The sequence below is a fragment of the Pelodiscus sinensis genome, chromosome 2 (genome assembly GCF_052426305.1).
Source record: "Pelodiscus sinensis isolate ZL-2025 chromosome 2, ASM5242630v1, whole genome shotgun sequence".
Lineage (NCBI taxonomy): Eukaryota > Metazoa > Chordata > Testudines > Trionychidae > Pelodiscus > Pelodiscus sinensis.
This window is the reverse complement of record NC_143053.1, coordinates 193,833,857-193,839,793: the sequence shown is the minus strand read 5'-3', so window position 1 is coordinate 193,839,793 and position 5,937 is coordinate 193,833,857.

Genomic DNA, 5,937 nt, shown 5'->3' with positions numbered 1-5,937 from the left:
CAAGAGCCACTGATGGAGCCTAGTCCACACGTGGCTGCTGCCCTTCCCCTTACCTAGACTCCCCGCTGCCTTGCACCCGCCTCCCCACAGCCTCCCTGCAGCCCCTGCCTGCACTTTCACCCACGCCCTTCAGTTCATCTTGGCTTAACAAGGAGATCTTGCACGATCTCAAAATAAAAAAGGAGTCATATAAAAAATGGAAACTAGGACAACTAACAAAAGCAACACGGGAATGCAGGGGCAAGATTAGAAAGGCAAAGGCACAAAATGAGATCAAACTAGCTACAGGCATAAAGGGAAACAAGAAGACCTTTTATAAATACATTAAAAGCAAGAGGAAGACCAAGGACAGGGTAGGCCCACTGCTTAGTGAGGAGGGAGAAGCAGTAACAGGGAACTTGGAAATGGCGGAGATGCTCAATGACTTCTTTGTTTCGGTCTTCACCGAGAAGTCTGGAGGTGTGCCTAACGTAGTGAATACAAGCAGAGAGAGGGTAAGTTTAGAAGATAGGATACACAAAGAACAAGTTAAAAATCACTTAGGAAAGTTAGATGTCAGCAAGTCACCAGGTCCTGATGAAATGCATCCCAGGATACTCAAGGAGCTGATAGAGGAGGTATCTGAGCCTTTAGCTATGATCTTTGAAAAATCATGGCAGACAGGGGAGATTCCAGAAGACTGGAAAAGGGCAAATATTGTGCCCATCTATAAAAAGGGGAATAAGAACAACCCAGGAAACTACAGACCGGTCAGTTTAACGTCTGTCCCAGGGAAGATAATGGAGCAGGTAATTAAGGAAATCATATGCAAACCCTTGGAAGGTAATAAAGTGATAGGGAATAGCCAGCATGGGTTTGTGAAGAACAAGTCATGCCAAACTAATCTGATAGCTTTCTTTGATAGGATAACGAGCCTTGTGGATAAGGGAGAAGCGGTGGATGTCATATACCTAGACTTTAGTAAGGCATTTGATACGGTCTCGCATGATATTCTTATTGATAAACTAGGCAAATATAACTTAGATAGGGCCACGATAAGGTGGGTGCATAATTGGCTGGATAACCGTAGTCAGAGAGTTGTTGTTAATGGTTCTAAATCCTGCTGGAAAGGGATAACAAGTGGAGTTCCTCAAGGGTCTGTTTTGGGACCCGTACTGTTCAATATCTTCATCAATGATGTAGATATTGGGATAGAGAGTACGCTTATTAAGTTTGCAGATGATACCAAACTGGGTGGGGTTGCAACTTCTTTGGAGGATAGGGACATAATTCAAAATGACCTTAGCAAGTTAGAGAAATGGTCAGAGGTAAACAGGATGAGGTTTAATAAAGAGAAATGCAAAGTGCTCCACTTAGGAAGGAACAATCAGTTCCATACATACAAGATGGGAAGCGACTGTCTAGGAAGGAGCATGGCAGAAAGGGATCTAGGGGTCATAGTGGACCACAAGTTGAATATGAGCCAACAGTGTGATGCTGTTGCAAAAAAAGCAAATATGATTCTAGGTTGTATCAACAGGTGTGTTGTAAGCAAAACTCGTGAAGTCATTCTGCCGCTCTACTCTGCACTAGTTAGGCCTCAGCTGGAGTACTGTGTCCAGTTCTGGGCGCCACATTTCAAGAAAGATGTGGAGAAATTGGAAAGGGTACAGAGAAGAGCGACAAGAATGATTAAAGGTTTAGAGAACATGACCTATGAAGCCAGGCTTCATGAACTGGGCTTGTTTAGTTTGGAAAAAAGAAGATTAAGGGGGGACATGATAGCGGTTTTCAAATATCTAAAAGGGTGTCACAAGGAGGAAGGAGAAAATTTGTTCCTCTTGGTTTCTGAGGACAGGACAAGGAGTAATGGGCTTAAAGTGCAGCAGGGGAGGTTTAGATTGGACATTAGGAAAAAATTCCTAACTGTCAGGGTGGTCAAATATTGGAATAAATTGCCAAGGGAGGTGGTGGAATCTCCCTCTCTGGAGATATTTAAGAACAGGTTAGATAGACATCTGTCAGGGATGGTGTAGACGGAGCTTGATCCTGCCTTGAGGGCGGGGGGCTGGACTCGATGACCTCTCGAGGTCCCTTCCAGTCCTATTATTCTATGATTCTATGATTCTATGATCCCTGGCCTGCACTCTTACACCCCTGGCAGCGTGAAAGAATGAGTTTCCTCTACAGCCCTGTTTCTCAAAATGGGGACAGCGGGGTGAGGGGGAGGACACCGAGCCCCTAGCACTGGAGCCTGCTGGGAGGGGAAGGAAGTAGAGGGGACCCCCAGGAGCACCCTCCCCAGCAAGCGGCATCTGCCACTCGCACACACCTTCCCCCAACACCCTGCCCCCTCTCCTCTAACACCTAGGGATACAGGCCTCTCTCCCTGTGGTATGTCACCGCTGCCGGAGGGAAGCTGAGCCATGGACCGTTCAGAGGCAGGTCTGGCTCCATGCTTGGAGTGCTGTGGTGTCCTCAAGAGTAACTAGAGCACACAGTGAAAAGGCTTTGCTGTCCCTCAAGGAGATAGGGAAAAGAGAAGAGCCTGAGACAGGACTGTACATAGGGTCCCTTTTAAGCATGAGCCTCAGATAACCTCAGGCAGCAGCTACGGGAAGTCACTGCTGCCCTGATGCCCTGCCTGAAGTACTTCCGGGTGACCTTAAATGTGATTCAGCGTCCAATGAGTGTGGACGCTTTATTTCGAAATAGCTCAGCACCATTTTGACGAGCATATGCTGTGTAGCCACACTATTTCAAAATAAGCTACTTTAAAATATAAATTTTGAAATAGCTTGTTCTGAAATAAGAGTGCCCTTACTATTTTTCATAGAACCCCACTGTTCCTGGAAGCTTAAAAAGCCACCTACTTCTCTTAAGACAGCCTAGTGGGAACAGTGCTGTCTTAAGTATTTTGTTAGCCTATAACTTTCGGCCTTTTGAGGAAAACATGGGATTTAGTGCTTATTTTGAAAGAGGACAGTTCTCAGCATCTCTGAAGAATAAAAAATTGGTGGATCAGCTTCTCCTTAAGGGTAGATTTTCAGTAATGAAGCCTGCTGAAAAAATAATCCTTGTTATTTAACTTTCATCACACTCCACAGTCCATTCCTGTAAAATGAGATAATGTCTTTGATTACATCCTCTTGTCCAATTTGGACTAGCTAACCTGTTTAACTTGAAGCTGTTTCCTGAGCTGTAGAGATCTGGAAACGTCTAACCCATGAAATTCAAATGAATGATAACATATTAGTAATGAAATAAGTGACTCCATCCTGGTGGTAGGTACAGCCAGTCTCCGAATTGCAAACGGTCGAGTTACGACCTTTCTCATTTATGACCAAAGCTCCCATGGAGCGGTCGTACAGGCAGTCCCCGAGTTATGAATGCAACCTGAGCTTACGAACAGCGCGGTTGCTATGTAACTAAATGGGGTCCGAGTTACAAACAGATCGAGTTACGGCCAAGTGTGTGGTCCATAACTCATTCATAACTCAGGGAGAGGCTGTATATTGTTTCTCTCAACCAAAGATAACTCCATGTTTGTGCCACTTGATTTTTTTCTAGAAGATGTTCTACAATGATTGTTTTTCTGTTTGCCCATTTGATGGTAGATATAGGAACTATAAATTTGTGACAGAAAACCACCACTATATTCAAACTGTTGGAATTTTTGTGATTAGTGTATTGTTGGAGATCAGTTTTGCAGATATCCCATGTTGAATTACTCATTATTGTGTACCTATTAGCGTTTTTCTGTTTCTTAATCTCCATTTCATAATAGTGGACCTGATTCTTCTGTTGCTTACACAGATTGTCGCTATTGTAACACTGCTGATTTCAGTAGAAAAATGACGAGCTCACTTTGAGCCTGTATTTTATGATCTAATAAAAATGACTTCAGAGGTGAGATAGCTTGTCATGAACGATCATGAACTTTTTAGAATTTGACATGCAATACCGTAAGCCAATTGAACATGTTAGTTTGTGTTTTTTAAATTGTGAATTCACATAGGATCAAAACAGCAGAACTCTGGTTCTGCATGATATGTGGGATCTGAGAGGAGTCAGCTACAGTCACTCAATTAGGGTGCATTTCAAAAAATGGGACAGTCAGTCCCCAAAGCTGGTGGCTATTCCAATATTAATATTTACTAAGCCAGCACAAAACAATTTGGCTACCTCTACACTGCGGAGGTATTCCACGTCTTTTGAGCAATCCTGTTATTTAAAAATATAATGGGCGCACTAGTCTGACGTAGTTGTAAACCTCATTCCATGAGCGGTAAAGGACATTTCAGAATAACACTCTATTTTGAAATTTGGTCCTGTGTAGACAGCGCCAAATTTCGTACTAAGCTATTTTGAAATTTACTCAAAATAAGCTATGCAATTTGCATAGTTCAAATTGTGTAGCTTATTTCGAGCTACAGGTGCAGTTTAGACGCACTCCTTCTATATTACTGTGGAGAAGCGTGGCGCCAGGGCAACCCCCCCTTCAGGCCACGCAGGGCCGCTGCTCCTCCCGTCTGTCTTCCCTCACCCGAAGTCTATGTCCTTTGTGCTCCCCTATCACCCGGTGTCCTGCCCCGAGTCCGGCAGGGCCGGTCCACCGCTAGGATTGACTTAAGGGCGTCCGCGCCAGTGGGGGACCGTAGGGGGGCTCAGGCCCGCCCTCACTCCGAGCCCTGACCCAGGGCCCTAAGGTCTGGGGGAATCTGCCCCCAGCCCTGGTTGGTGGGGGCAGGAGTCCCCTAAACACACCAACCCCCCGGGTTCCAGCACCATGCCTTGGGTCGCTTCCTACCTCCCTTGCCGCGTCGCCGTGACGGCTTGGTCTTGAGGGTCTCCACAGCCGGGGCCCGAGATGCCTCCCTCAGGCCGCCCGATGTTCTCCTGCTCGTCTCCCCCTCTGCTCTCGCGGCGGCGCTCCCTTTGAGCGTCCCTCCGCGATGAAGTCTCCAGTCGCGGGGCGGGGCTGCCTCCTCCGCCAGGTGGGGCTGTCCCACCGAGGCGCCTGCGCCATCTGGCGCTGCGGGGCCCTAGCGGCTCCCCATACTTCCTGTCCGGCCGGGGCTCACTTGTGCTCGCGCTCGGTCCCGCCCGCGGCAGAACAAGCCGCGCAGGGCAGAAGCCGGCGCGGAGCCACTGCTTCTCCCCAGAATGCCGGGTCCGTGCGGGGCGCCGGCGCTGCCCCGTCACAATTACCTTATGGTTAATTGGAAGACCTAACAACACAGTTCCCTTAAACTACATAGCCTTACGCTTCCATCCATGTACCCCAGTCAAATAAAGTTCTACCTGTCCCAAAGAATTAGACACATTACCTTCCGAGTCAATAAATATTTCAGACTTTATTCCAAAGAGTAAATTCTTATTAACTTAAACTAAAATTTATTTAAAAAGACAGTGAGAGAGTTTTGGTTAAAAGCTCAATACACATACATACATGAATTAAATTCCTGAGGTTCAGATACATAATAGAGATGTCAATCTTGTACTTGCAAAAAGTTCTTTTAGAATTTAGTGACTATAGTTATAGTCCAAAATACTACATCATATTGAGGGTATTTCCAACCAATGACTGGTCTCTCAGATCCTTATGGCTTAGGTTGGGGTGGCCAACGCACGGCTCACAAGCTGTATGCGGCTCTTCGATTAAAAAAATGCAGCTCCTGCTGGTACTGCTCAGGCCGGCGGCTCTGTGCCACATTCCAGCGCTAGCTCATGGCAAGCTGCTCAGCACACGCACCCCAGCTCGCACGTGTTCAAGGCCAGCCATTCAGCACACATGCCCCAGCACCTGGAGAGAGATGCGCGTGGCTGTAGCGGTGGCGGCTCTGGGACCTGGACATTAGGATATGGCGGGGGGAGAGAGGGGTATTGGGTGCACAATTGAGGGGGCACAGTCCCATAGCTGTGCACCACATCTGGGGTTTCAGGAAGTGCACAGGC